Source organism: Diadema antillarum, unplaced genomic scaffold (assembly GCF_040938485.1).
Source record: "Diadema antillarum isolate AM-2024a unplaced genomic scaffold, OU_Dant_1.0 scf00000128, whole genome shotgun sequence".
Taxonomy (NCBI): domain Eukaryota; kingdom Metazoa; phylum Echinodermata; class Echinoidea; order Diadematoida; family Diadematidae; genus Diadema; species Diadema antillarum.
The window spans coordinates 6,986,412-7,002,421 of NW_027271017.1; positions in this window are offsets into that span (position 1 = coordinate 6,986,412).

Genomic DNA, 16,010 nt, shown 5'->3' on the forward strand with positions numbered 1-16,010 from the left:
TTTTTTTCAACATAATCAAACATGATAATATACAAATATGAAACTCATTATAGCTAGTTTCAACAATTTCAACAATTTCAACAATTTTGATCACAAATACATTTGTGACACAATTACAATACATTTGTTATGAATTACCATACAGAACGGTCGCCAATGATAAGCTATAAGCTTGACCCTTTGGCAACCAATGATACAATACGTTAATGCAACAAGATCTTTCTTCTCTCTTGTAAAGTATTTTGTTCCAATGCCTGACCTGCCTGATGACTCCCTTTGAACGCCGTTAACGATACGCCGATTTGAATCAATGAGTACACTATAGTATGATGTCTTAATAAACTACCAAGTTAATTTGCTACTTGACATAATTATACTTACAAGCTTCGGAATGTATTTACTAGGAGAGAAATCCCAAATTTTTAACCGTCCGTCGCTCTAGCTCTGTATAAGCCTGCTTTAAGTGTTCGCCCCCCTCCCCCTCCCCCCAAAAAGATAATAATAAAAAAATGAGAGAAGGGTCATGTTGGATAACAGTGGTTACAGCGGACAGGTGACCCGATGTAAATAGGACCATAGAATTGCTGCTTTTCTTCTTTTATTATCGCCACTGCAATCAGAAGAAAAATGCAATTTTCAGTACCAGCTGTGCATTTACCCTACCCTATTCTATGTAGTTCCCATGGTTACGAGACGATGTTAATGATGCCTTGAATTATGTAATCAGCCCATTTCTTACGAACTACCCAAGGTTTTGTCTTTTGTGAGATTAGAAAAGTAATATGCGAATGGCCGTTTCACTTGAGGCTTTTTAATAAAGTTTCGTTTTATAACAGAAGCCTTTGCCGCACGGAATTATTCATGAAATATCTGCATGATGTGGATAGGTTAAGCAGACGGCTGAGGTCATTTCTCAAATTATTGGCATTGTTCGCCGTCACACACTATACACAAATTCTCTTCCTCTCCAATATTTTACTCGAAGATTTTATCGTTATGGGCGAGAGTCGATCAACTACAGACGAGATAAGATCTTGAATCACAATAGGCATGCAGTAGCTGAAACCGGGGTGGGGCTAAGGGATTGGATACGAATAGGGAATCATAGTAGAAATTATTATGTGTAGGTGTGCAGCATTCAATTGCAGTCATATTTAAAGGTATGCATGAATAGATGGATGTATACATGTATGATGTACATGCATGATGTACATGCATTACTTATAGTATCTGCATTGTGCTATTATGCGTGTGTGTGTGTGTGTGTTGCTGTGTGTGTGTGTGTGTGTCACTATAATAAATGATACCTGCGTGAAACTCGTACTAAAGCCTTTGATAGTAGAAAAAGTGTGATAATACGCGCTTAATCGCAGGACATAATAATTACCTATCAACAACATATTTTCACTAGTATGTAGGTAAACGTTGACGTACTTCATCTCCCTGCCAACACTATTTTCCCCTACCCTCTTAAAGGTAGACGCTGTTCTTGTCATACCAAAGAAACAACAATGATATAAATTATTCTCTGATTCGTTCTTTACTGTCCATGAATATAACAATTATTGTCACCGACTACCTCAACTCTGAGCGGAGTGATTCGTATGAATCAAGCTGAATTGTATAGTAATCACATATCAATACGCGTACGTCACATGAATACAGGCATACATCTCCGCATCAGCTGTATTAAGCTAAGGAGATGGAGAATTTCTCGCGGACATCTTGTTTTAATAGATTCCTGGCCCCGTGTCCTCTTAATCAGTTCAAACGACTCCTCCCTATTGTGACGTCACAGCCTTCTATTGTCGTGAATCGTACCGCGATGACAAACCTTTATTGACATTTGGCATTGTGATAGTCTCGTCTCGAACGTACGCTGGGAAAAAATAAAAGTGCTACCTCCCGCGTGGAGCTGCGATGTTGTCCTTCAGGCATTGAACGTGCACGTTGTTGCTATAAGCAGTCTGTAATGAACATCGAAATGCCTGGACCCTGCAACGTTAGCTGCACCTGTTACATAGAGGTACGAAAACTCAATTCACATTCAACACTCGTGTTCTTCCAACGCTTTGCTACATTGTAGGTGAGTGGTAATCCGATACGTAGCTCGTAGCTTGCAAAGGGTATATGATGATATCATTTACATTTCTATACCCTACAATCGGCTCTATAGGCATCTAAATGACGTACTGATCCTAAGGCTTGTGTTGTCCAAATTCTGAAACTCGTGGAGAGACAAGAGAGTTCATGTTGCTGAATATCTTGATTTCTTTTCCATTTAATATTATTTTTAATTCTCCATTTTACTCCATTTTAATTTACTGTACTGGAATCTGGAATCCTGAAGGATAAAACATAATCTTAATCATGCATGTTGATTCTCCAGGAACGAATTGAAAAGAAACCGCTTCAGGAAGTTTCAATAAAGTATTATGTGTTAGTACAGAATAAGCTACCATATTACAACTAGAAGTATGATTAATGTGGTCTGGAAAGAAATAAGGTAGCAAAAAAAAAGTTAAAAGTCTCCTCAACTCTGGTAGCAAGGCGGGTAGGAAGCTGATTCGATTCAAAGTTTCCAACATTTTTTGCCTATTTACCTAAGATAGCACATTATAGATAAACTTCAATGAGATATGACGATGTATTTTGTTAAAAAAAGAGAAGAGAAATAAAGCTGGTAATAGCGACTGCAAAGTAGCAACATCTACTGGTCAACATAATGACCATTACATGTTTATCACTACAGAATAGTAAGTGTCATGGGCACTATGCTGTAAGTTTCTTCTATTATTACATGGAGATTTACTTTGTGTTTCAAAGACAGTCATTGTGTATGATATACTCGAATAAGTTATTTGATGATAGTGCTATTGATACTCCTAAAAATCAAGCTTCACGTGTTTAGGTATTAGCTCGACCTGTACTCGAAAATGCACAATGTATGCATAAACGAAAGGTTGTACCATATTCCACATCATGTTTGTACAATGAATTTGCATGAGAAAGAATCCCTGTGCAGACGAGAATGCGATACCGCCAAGGCAATTTGAAAGCAAGTGAATAATCAGACGGAACCGATTGTGTGTGGAGGTATCCACGTGTGCTGGATAAGACGAAGGAGTGAAAAGTGAAGCTGTTAAACAATTAAGGAGAAAGAGAGAACCCCCCCCCCAAAAAAAAAAAAAAAAAAAATACAATTCTTTTTTTTTCTTGGTTGTTGAAATTCTGTTTGCTTTAATTCACGGCGAAATCCCAAATTTGACTCCTGTACTTGGTTTCATGGAAAAGGACATGATTTCGCTTCATGTCCCAAAGCATATGGAATTCTAGTACTTGAGTGACGTCACTCAAGTGATTTAGGCCCTTAATTCAGGTCCTCAGGACACAATGTTATATGATCCACTTTATGCACGTAACTCGCCATTATTTGTTGTTTTTGGTTCGCTGTCAATACCTTTAACTATTGATTTGAGAATGGAGTGTGGTGAGTTCGCATGATTAACAAGCATGTTACTTTTAGGCCATGCCATGCTAAGAAATGTAGAAATCAATTCCTGCTGAGGCCTTACTTACACGATCATGTGATTATGACATCTATTACACGAGGCTAAATTCATCTTTCATGTATACATTATAAGCTTTTCCTTTGTATAACCTTTAACTTTATGCTTTATTAATTGGCGTGATTTTGATAAAATTCTTGTTTTCTTGGTAATTGTCATTGGTAGGGTTGCAATTGATCCAAGGATAACCCCAGCTCCCAGACGCTTAGTTTCGTGTGGTAGTTTGCATCATCAATATGGATAGCGACCAGGAATCATCACAGTCCTCATCCTCGGAGGAAACAGCGCCAAGAGATCCAGATGCGATTTCACAAACTGAAGAGAATGGCATCTCACAACCAGTAGACAACAAATTTACAGACTTATCACTGAATACGCAGTCAAATGGCGACGATCAACAACCTGTTCCATACACACGTGAAGATTTTGCTCCACGCAGAGTCGCAGACGCGTCTCCTAGCAACCACGGAGATTTGCTTGCAGACGATGCATCCATAACAAGTGAGCAGAACGCCACCAAACGAGCCTGGTCCGTCATCAGCCTGGCTTTCCTGATATCGGCCCCCTTGTTCTTTGTCGGCCTCGCCCTCGTCATCATGGGTGCGGTCGGCTTCCCGAGCACGTTCAACCTCCTCCCCGTTGGCATCCCCGTGTTCGTCATCGCGGCTATAGTGTTTCTGGGCAGTACACTGTTTCTATGTGTCTACAAGCTGAAGAAGATGCGGATTTTCGAGTTCGGTGACGACTCCGGTGGAGGAGAGGTTGCTACGGCAGGTGGTAGAAACGATGCATACATCCACGAGGAGCCTCAAATCAGGTTGTCTCGAATGTCAGCTGTCTATGAGGTAAGTGTTAGTTAGTTTATTAACTTATTAAAGGACAAGTTCACCTTCTTAGACATGTGGATTGAGTGAATGCAGCAATATTTTTTTTTTCTAGTAGAACACGTCAGTGAGAGTTTGAGGAAAATCGGACAATCCGTTGAAAAGTTATGAATTTTTGAAGTTTCTGCTCAGTCACTGCTGGATGAGAAGACTACTACAGCTGATGATGTCACATGTGTACAACGATATAACGAAAATATACAGAAATTTCAACATATTTTCACTTTTCTCGCATAATAAGAGAATGCTTGACTTCCCCCTTTAGAAGGCAGGGGGAATGATATTACCCTTAACATACGTCAGTGACAAGTCGAAGAAATGCGCACCTTTTTTTCAAAAAGTAACATTTTGTGAAATTCTCTTTATATATTCCCTATACTGTTGTACGCATGTGACATCATCAGCTGTAGTAGTCTTCTCATCCAGCAGTGACTGAGCAGACACTTCAAAAATTCATAACTTTTCAACGGATTGTCCGGTTTCCTCAAACTGATGTGTTCTACTAATATTGCTGCATTCACTCAATCCACATGTCTAAGAAGGTGGACTTGTCCTTTTTAAGTAACAGAACTCATAATTCTGTCGTTTGACACTGTATCTTTTTGTTTTGTTACAATTGCCACCATTTACAGTTACTTATAGTTTCATTTCAGAAGATAACATTATCATAGATACTGAATGATATGAGACCATATGAGACCCTCATTTCTTTTTTTACAGAATTGTGAAAAGGAAATCTCTAGATGTAAAACTGATCCATAAATATGCCAAATTTATCTGTTTTTTTATTCTTTCTGTCCAGTAAGTTTACGAGTTGCCAATTTGATTTGAATATGCTTTGATGATTTATTACAATGTTTCATTTTTATTATGTTTCGCTGTTGTTATAATGTATAATCTTCATTATTCCTTTGTGTTAAGAAGTGGTGAAGTTTATGTTATTGTGATAAATATAGAATAAAGAAATAATAAATTTGAGTTAAGTTGAACTGAAAGGGGACAAAATTATAATCTATGTAGCAAAAGTACCCGAGGACTTGATGGATTTAAAAAAAAATGATGTCAGTCACATGACCAAAGTTCTTACCTTTAAGATGATAACATTCAAAGATAAACTGACAGACAGCCATCATCGTGGCGACTTGAGCATTCTTTTCCTTTAAGAAGTTAGGTGAAATTAATTTCTATTTGAAGAAACTCACCCATTCTGCATCGTTTGGTGGTAAAACGTTCTCCCTTGTGCTTTCTCACAATTCATCATAGGTCCATTGACATTTCAGTGGGACAAGCTGTGCTGGCCATACCCGAAGCTCCCCGTCAATTATCCATGTGAATATTCACGCGAACTGACGCTTCATCGATATCACCTTCGGGCTCAAGGAACGTCGAGCCAGCAGAAGCCATAGCTTTTATAAAGATAAAAATAGCGGACGATATGATTGGCTGGAAGAAGTTGAGGATTGATCGGATGTCAGAACAGGCCATAAATGTCATTGTTATCAAGACATGTTTTATATTACAACGTACACAAGGATAAATGTTACAGAGTGAATAGCATCGTCTGAGACTAATGCTTTATAATGAATATCAGCGTAAATGGTGGGTTTTGAATATTAGAAAAGGATGTTAACATGGTATCAAAGTGGATCTAGAAAGAATGAGGTCTTCATCTTCAGTTTTTATCAAGAAACTCTTGCCATGTTTACGTTGCTTGTTCTCATGCGAAATCTACATTGTATACAAGCATGACAAGGTAATGGTGCCGTTGCATATAGCACTGTTGTGTGCTGTATAGTGTAGAAAGCAGATACTTCAAAACTTCTGCACGCTAATTTTCAACTCGCTGTGTGCCTTAAATACAAAGTCTTTGAAACAAGACTTGATATTATGAGCATCTATGATCAACATACATGGGTGTATCACTTGTTCGTATGTATATTTGTTATAGACTGAGCAGGTAGATGGAGAAAAAAAAAAAGGAGAGTACACTCACAAAACTTGGAATACACAAACTGTAAAGTGCAACCCCACCCTAAAAAAAAAATCAAAACATGCAAACTGACACACTACCATGAACGAGAGACGCACAAAAACTTGCAATAACCCCTAGCATTAACTTACCTTTTGTTGCAATATTTGGCAATTTTGCCGAGAACGCGAGGTAAAACATGCAGAGCCTATCCACAAACGACGGACTTGAACGTGCCAATATTTACACGAACGCGCTTCCACAAGCTTGCAAGAAACTCGGGATGGCGCTCCCAGACACAAGTTGGCTATATTGAACCACTGAAAGTACTTTTCGAACAGGATGCAATGAAATTTGTTTTCTTTCTCTCTCTCTCTCTCTCTCTCTCTCTCTCTCTCTCTCTCTTGGGGGGGGGGGGGGGAGGGCAACTCTCCATTCTTGTCCTTACCTATACATATGCAGGTACACTCCGATATCACTTTTGTTTTAAACCTTCATCGTAAGCAACACTAAAGTGTCACCAGAGCACTGGCGTCAAGTAATGCTTCCACTCAACACCGCACTTTCATAAGGTTATCATTTTGTGCAATGTTACGTGTGCAAAAGTGTTAGCTGACTCGAAATTTTACTGATGTCACCCAAGCACCCTTTATAGCATTATTCAGTAGTATTGGTGGTTTCTTTTTATTTTTGTAATCTTCTCTCTGAGTACAGTAACACAATGAACAAAGTAATGGTGAAAGTAGGAGATAAGAAATGAATGTAGGAATGTCGAATTCGTTATATCAGTGACCATTATCGATACAGTATAAGCCAGTTCTTAGTTTCACTTTGTGCATGAGCAGAAAACGATAATTTGTACCAACAGGCATAAATGGTTTTTCTTCTGTGACGCAATGATTATTCATGTTGTTATTGTAAATGTTTGTCAGCACATCCACCTGACAGCAGGCCTGGTATTCTGGCAAGATTAACAGAAAAAAGTTTGTTAAGGCATGCAATGAAAATCAAAGAAAGTGATCCTTTCCCAGCAAGTTGACGGACCATTCTGGTCACTTTTGGTCTACGCGAGTTCATTCTTTGTCTGAACATGAATTCCGTAAATTGTTACGTCGGGCAAGCCAATGCATTATAACACTCTAAGATATTAAGATTCCCACTATGTAGAAAAGCAGCCATATTGCATACATGCGTTGAAGTTCCTTGCCATTAGTAGAACAGGGTGCAAACAATACAGAAGACCGTGCATCGTCAAGCAAAGATTGTCTTCAATGCCTCTCAAGTCAAAACAAAATAGAATTACTTTGTTGTAAAGATTATAGTAAAGCGTAATTGAATTACATGGAACTAAAGAAAAGTACAATCTCATATGCACTCCAGCATAAAAGAATATATCATATGGTTATTATAAATCATAAAAGGTAGTACATTTTATTCAACAAAGAAGCAAGAGACTGTCAGGACGAGCATGGCATAAATGGGCTGACGACCTCATGGGGAATTGAACTCCGGTGTGCCTCACACAAAAGGTAGATTTTTGCAATAGTACGTGTACATGATAGGAAAATATGTAAGGTATAGCGCTGTGCGTATAATGGAGCACATGCATTAGATATTTGTGCTGTGGCCAGTTAATGTATTATATATTACATTAAAAAAATAAAAAGCTGCATCGCTTCGGTTATCCCTCGCATTTATTCCAAAGTTGATTAACATCCTTTGGGTTTATGTCAGGTTAATGTGTGTGTGTGTGTGGCACACATATACACACACTATGGCTTCTGACCACACGAGCAAAGAGAATAAGCCAGTTCGGGATTAGCTCATGGGCACATGGGTACAAATGACCTTTCCTCTTTCTCAGTTGATTAGGCACTCCCTATAGTCTCAAGCAACAGAAGGCGTAAGCTTGCCCAACGTAACAATTTATGGAATTCATCAGTCATGTTCAAACAAAGGATGAACTTGCGCAGACCAGGTAACCAGAATGATCCTTCCATTGGCATTTTGGAAAGCAGCCATTTCATTATTTTGCACTGACTGTATTGACAATCTCTTTCTATTGATATTGCCAAATACCGCTTTTGCTGTCAGGTGGATGTGCTGGCAAACACCACTTATAAGGATCACTTGAATAATCATTATATCACAGATGCTTATCTCAGTGAATTTAAAAGCCAACATGCTTTGCTGGTACAGATGACCTTTTTCTGCTCATGCTCAAAGTGGAACCCCGAACTGGCTTATTAAAGCAGAATACTAAAGGAAACGCATATTTTGTTGGATTATTCCCCCATTTCAAGCATAGAGCATGTTAAACACAGCGGCCTTTAATTCATCCATTTAGAAAATTGCGTTTTGGAGAACGGCTGCTTAGAAAAATTGTATCCTGAATCATGCTCAATCGGAAGATCCGTGGTTATTTTGGGGGCGTGTCCGTGACGTCATGGGATGAAAGGCAAACCCGGAAGTATCACACAACAGCCTAAGCTTACCTATGTATGCTCTCGATGAGAGCGTGATGTCGAGGCTCATACCCCGAAATCCCAAAACATTTTTTATCAGAATGTCACAAAAAATGAAATAAAATTGCTTTCTACTTCAAGTCTCCTGTGAAATCACACATTTCCTCGTTTAAATAGAGTCTGTTACGTATTATTTAGGCCACGAATACAGAAGCTGTCAGGCCTAGTGCCTGTACGATGGTGCTTCGTAGTCGATCAGTCACATGCATGCGCCCATCACCGGCCGCGTATGTCGCAGTGCAGTAGCCTCCGTGTATCAAAGAGCGGAGAAGCCTGAGCTTCGTACCTCTTTGATACGTACAATCCCCAATGTATTATATCGGCAGTTCCTCGGTAGTACTACAGCTGTGTACGCCATATACATATTGTACATGTATTTAGCGAGTCTATTTTTTCGCGAATCGGGACTTGCCAATAATTTCGCGAGTGCTTAAATTCGTGGTTGTGGAGTACACCACGGAAGAAGGAAATATATACGGAAAGAGAGTTAATATTTTCTCGTGTTTTTAAATTCGCAAAAAGCACCAGGTTCGCGAAATTGGCGAAAATAATAATAAAAAAAAAAACTCGCGAAACATTCGGCGTACCGGTACGTGGATCGCTAATGCTAGATACCACGCAATCAATGCGCGGGCATCGGCTAAGTCGAAGTCTTGACTAGGCCGGCCGGCTTATCTGGTGATAAAATAAACGATACAGAGCACTGCGATTTTCATCGATAGTGATAAAACTTTGATGGACTCGGTGAAGTAATGAATGGATCGTGCAGTACCTAGCTCTTGCTAGATAGAATGCTGATGAGCTGTGAACGGGAGTACGGAGTGAGTTAGCCCGACCAGACGCTGTAAGTACGCTGTGCGAATACCTGTCGCGACGTACCTACGTACAGCGACTGGGCTGTATAGGAGTGAGTGTGATGTGATTGACAATACGTAGCCCGACCAGACGCTACGCTACTTACAGCGACTGGGCTGTGTGTTCAGTTAGGCCTACTGCTGCTCTGAAGTACGAGATCAAGTCAGCACTAAGCTCGGTTCATTTTCAGTTCAGAATTTAAAAAAAAAAAAAACTCTTACCTATCTAAATTTTGAAGTCTACCTGGTATTGGTCCTGCGTCACCAACATTGTCCCCTGGCCTGCCGTGTGGCAAGGGCTCGTACTGCCAATCTCCACTAAGTCCGTCCGCTTCAACCGGACCGCCCTAGGCCTTCCCCACTAGCTCGCCCGTAGCGTCTCCCTCCTGCGCCCCGCCGTGCGGCTCGTCAGCAACATCTATCTCTCCAACTTCACCAGGGTCATCATCACTAGTTTCATCATCGTTATCATCACTAGTGTGTACTGTATCACTCAGTTCATCATCGCTCCCACATTCAAATTCCACCAAGAAATCATCTTGATCATCACTGCATGACCTTAACGTACGATGTCGTGCATTATCGAAAAACAAACTTTTAAACTTTGTATGCAAATACTATCTACAACAACTTGTATGATACAATGCATGCATTATGCGCGAGGGGGCCTGCGGCGCTCGAGACCTTGCGCGATTGCTTTCATCCCATGACGTCATCGGCAAAGCCTCGAAATTTAGGCTGTGACCTAGATTTCAGGGGGGTGACAGGTGTAAATTTTCAAAATCCTCTAACTCCACTTCAAAAAGGCTATTTTAAACGATGTAAACGACAAATTGTTCTATGTGTCCCACTCTTTCACTTCATACACTGCAAAAACAATGGTGTTAAATCCAACACCATGGGTGTTGATTTTAACACTTTCCCGGTATCTATATCGGAAAACACCGGTTGGTGTTATTTAACACCAAGTTCTGGAATTAAACAATTCAATCCTACTCTTGGTGTTGCAATTCAATTCTGATTTTGGTGTTAAAAAAGAGTCCAACACCAATCTTTAGTGTTGCAATTTAATTCTGTTTTTGGTGTTAAAAAAAATCCAACACCAATGTTTGGTGTTGCAATTTAATTCTGTTTTTGGTGTAAAAAACAAGATTCCAACACCAATTTTTGGTGTTGCAATTCAATTCTATTTGTGGTATTAAAAAGAAAAAGATTCCAACACCAATCTTTGGTGTTGCAATTCAATTCTATTTTTGGTGTTAAAAAGAAAAAAAAAAGAAAGATTCCAACACCAATCTTTGGTGTTGCAATTCAATTCTATTTTCGGTGATAAAATTTAACACCATTATCTTAACAACAGTGATATGCAGAATTCAACCCCAAATTGTTGTTAAAACAAAAACCAACGATTTAGCACCAACAATTCAATCCAACTCACTCTATCAATGCATTAGAATCAAACACAGAAATTCATTACACATTACACATAAGGGAAAAGGAACAAATCAAATTATCTTGACAAACAAAACTTGGTTCTTGTTTATTCAAGAAACTGGAAAAAGGAATTATCATGATGAACAATACACAACTTACACCTAAAGAATACAACTTGTATTCTACATCTGGATCAAGAGAAGAAAATGTTAAAATGTACAAAGTTTTGCCCAATTTGGGAGCCACCCTGTATACTAAAGTAGTTAAAGGCAAAAAAATATGCATGTGGGTATTTCTATTTATATGGGTACCAAAGTATGACCTCAAATTGGTTAATACGTAATGAAACTAAGCTGTTTTGTACTGTGTTATACCTAAGATAAAAGCCAATAATCATTACACTCACAAACACTCGCATATTTCTTTGGTAACATGTTCATTCACAATTAGCCCCTAAATGTTCCATGTGTAACATGAACATGACATCACATGATATCACACAATTACTCCTGGTACCCATATGAAAAGAAATACCCATGTAGGTACTTGGTTGTCTTGAGTCTCTTTCTCATTTTTTTTCCTCAACCAAGTTAACAAAAAGCTATTTGTACATCAAAACATGCATTTTCCTTTCTCTTTTTCCTCCAGGAAATAAGCAACAACAAATCAATCTGTGCATTTCCAAATCCTTGACTTTCATGCACATGCATCATAAATTTGCTTTTCCCGAAAGAAAAAAAGATGGAAAATATTACATATATTACATTACAAAAATATTATAGAATTTTTCAGTGCACACTTGGTCAGATGTTCAAAAGGAAAAATGTACCAAAAATTAGCATTCTTTAAGATTAAATTAATGATCGGCGGCCAAGATCTGGGGGGGGGGGGGGCTACAGATAAATATAGCCCGGGCTACATAGGGTTAACAAGAGTCCACAATATCTTATTGATTGAAGTTATTTTTGAACATTTTGTTACCATTTACCAAAACCATACATAACATCGGCTCTACAGGTCTAAATTACTTGAAAAGAACATGCCTTGGTGCCACGTACTTCCTCGAGTCTGTGTTTGACAAGTTTGTCATTAAATCTAGTGGTTTGTAGTCAACAAGTTCCTTTTGATTCTTGACAACATGACCACGTGGAAAACTTATTTCTACTGTAAAGGCATGATAGTGTGAATTATAATGCAATGTATCTAGCAAGAGAAGTACAAAAAAAAAAAATGTCATTGTTGTGTACAATGATATGCTCTATTTGACCAAACAGTGGAAGCTCATCGACATCATGGCAGACCAAAAGAGACAACTGATAATGTGTACCATACACTTTAACCCAATTGGCATCAAAGACTTCAGAAGAGAGTTCCTCTACTTGGAGTTTCTCTTGCACAGTCTGTCTAATATTTTCATCTAAATCTGACAATAAAAGTGAAGTACCTGGCCCAACCTCGAGACACTCCAAATGATGGTTTGACTGAAGATGGAACGTTAGTGCTGTCTGATGTTTCTTTGCAAGTGATTTACATATGTTTTTGTAATTACGTACAGATTCTGCAACACGGCCAAAATAGTGATGTTTCGCTTCGTACCGCATACACCATACATGTATGAGTGGCCCAACTTCTCTCAAACATGTAGCATAATGCACCATGAAATGATGCTTTGGCAACAACCTATTGGCAGGAAATGTTTTTTGAAAGTGTGTGTGATGTTCTTCAGTGAGAACAGACAACTGGGCTATCAAGCCTGCTGTTAATTGGGGAGCAAAAACAATATCCATACAATCTAGTAATCTTAGCAGCAGTTCCCAGTAGACGTTTCCTTCTTCAATGTCATGAGCTATGATGAATGGAAGATTTCTTATCAAGCACCAAGCCTGCATTGCCTTTTGACCCACATCATTGCCAGCTGTTCTCAGTTTAATGTAGGATGGTTTGTTCTTGTTATCTGTACGGTTTAAGCAATGGCTGGCAACTCTCTGATTCAGTTCATCATGGGTCAAGAGTGGTGGTTGCCTTTCATAGATGAAATATTCTAGTACAAGTTTCAGCTCATACTGAACTATGCCTTCCAACAGATCATGCATTATATCAAGTGAAAAATTTGTCAAGATATGAAAGTAAATACAATCATTCAATACAGTTTTTTGTTTTCCAAACACATGTGACAGTGTAGTTTGAGCTTCAGCTTCTTGTAAATGTTGCTCATAAGTCTGCATGGTGCGCATTTCCATTAACACCTCTTTTAATGTGTTCTGCGCCTCTTCCTTGCTTGTCACACACAATCGACAGTAATAATTAGCAGAAAAGCTCTGTACAAAACCAAACAGGGCATTTGCACCTAGATTATCAGCACTAATTTGAGTAATGGTTCCCCTCTTCACAATGCCATTAGGAAGAGTAATGCCAACTGTTGACAGAATGTTAATGTCTTTCACAATATGCTTGAGAATAGCATTAAATCCATATTTTTTGGCATCTTCAGCATACCACAGAGCTACAAGATTGATATTGGAAAGAATAGAATTATACTTTGGTGGCAGATTTTTCAAAATGAAATAAAAGGCACCTAACTTGTGAATTTTTGTTTTTGAACCGATGGGGTTTACAGTTTCAAAGTCATCATAAAAATAGTGAATTTGTAGGGCATTTTCATCTTCATGGAAAAGAGGGATTTTCTCAAATTGTGCACCATCACAGTAATCTCTCATTACACCATCAGTGCTCCTATGGTCATGAGTAGCAAAATGCAATTTATCTTCATTGCTCAAAAGTTGCTTTAAAGATTCTAAAATGGGTATATAAACAAAGGTATCTTCAATAGCAATCTGTTCATACTGCTTACTTCTTTTATTTAGACGACTTTCATACCGGATGCCTAACTTTATTTCTTGTGGTTCAACAAGTCCAAGTGTTGCACAATATTTCATCCGCTTATATTCTGAGTTCAAATTTTCAAATGGCTTTTCAAGCATAGCAAAATGCGTCTGTATTTCTCTATAAGCTTCGGACTCAATGGGCAGTTTATGTTTCAAGAAAGTAGCCTTAACTGCCGCTGATGCACTTTTTACTACATCACCTACAATCAAACTGGTTGATTCCACGATGTCATTTACAACTTTTCCAGAGTTTGCACTGTTTGCTGAAAATTTTGAAATTACTTTTGCACACTGCCTATTCAAATCTTCAGCGGATAAAATGTCATCTTCTGCATTTATATCCTGATCTTGATCACTGTCGTCGTTATCATTACTGTTTCCTGCAAAGCTCTCTTCGAATGATTCACCAGCTTTCTCATTTTCAGTAAACTGTTCTTGATTATCTGGCAAACCAGATTTAAGGTGAGTCTGCAAATGCCCTCGAAATCCACGAAAAGAATAAAATGTTCTTGCACAAGCTCCCTGTCCACAGATTAACACCTCTTTTCCTCCTTCACTTAGTCCATGACTTAATCTTAAATGTTGCACCAACTTTGGTATTGCAAAATTTCTCTTGCATTTGAAGCAAATCATGGTGTGAATAATTTGGATCTTAGTTCACGCACTCTCGGTGATTCGCAGGAAACTCCAACATCAATCTCGAAAACAGCTGTCTGGATGAAGGTCCAGAACTGATGAAGAGACTGGCAGTAATGCAAGCCAAAGACAAAGTGCGTCTTGAAGAGTTCATCTACTGCTCCTTCCACCGTACGGGCACCACATGGAATGGCCTTGTGATCGACAATGAGCAAGTCACTGCTGATACAGGCCTTAGAATTTCCAATTCCAAGAAGGAACGGTTGGCTCTGGGTCTGTTTGGTGCCATCCAGAAAATCTTGAATGCTCCCTCCACTCTGTGTTTGAAACAAATTACATGTACTAGTAAACGATGAAACTAGCAGTTACCCTTTTCCCACTTGTTAATTCTATCAAAACTCTATCTTTATCATCACTGTTACCATCATCATACATACATACATATATAGTGGGGGGATCTGGATGTTTTGTGGAAAATGTCTGCAATGTGCAAAGTAGCACAACGTTTTCTGACTTTTTTCTCAATTTAAGAGGCCTGATTAGACTAAAGGCCACCGCATTCGATATGACTTTCTGTCACACAACTCAGCGACTTAAGATCTGAAATAAAACAGAATAATACGCACTGTTTATTTCATATGTGACCCTGCACCTCAAAACAAACAAAAAGTCGCCAGACATTAATTTTTAGTTAAGACCATATTCTGAAAGAGCAGAATTTAAGCTTTAAAATGATGTATGATTCAAATCAAATGGACTCTCCTAACATATCTAAATATTGGAAAGAAAGCACAAACTCAGGAGAAGTGTGAATTGAGAAAAGAGGCTCTGAAGTACAGTGTCTATTCAAGTGCTTAATCTTTACCAAACCGTGCTGGCTGTGCGATGAATGGGACAAAAAACGGGAAGTAAACCGCCAGAGTAACAACAATGAAGGGATTATCAGATTAAACTGAAATTAAGCATGCCTCATTAACACATTCTGTCCACAATTAACGCCAACTTTAAAAGCAGTAGCACTATCCTTTCAAAAGTTATTAGAGTTGAAAGTGAGGAGTGTGGACAAGGTTTCTCAGAAATGAAAAAGGGATTCTAAAAACACACCTAATCACACTACTCTACCAAAAATGTTGGAGATAAACTGCTAAAAAAAAACACACACTTTCCTGCCCGTTTTATGATACCAAATTTTAGCATAATGTAAAAGAAGACCCGCTCTTTCAGAAAATATGAAAAAGTCAAGTTCGGCTAGGT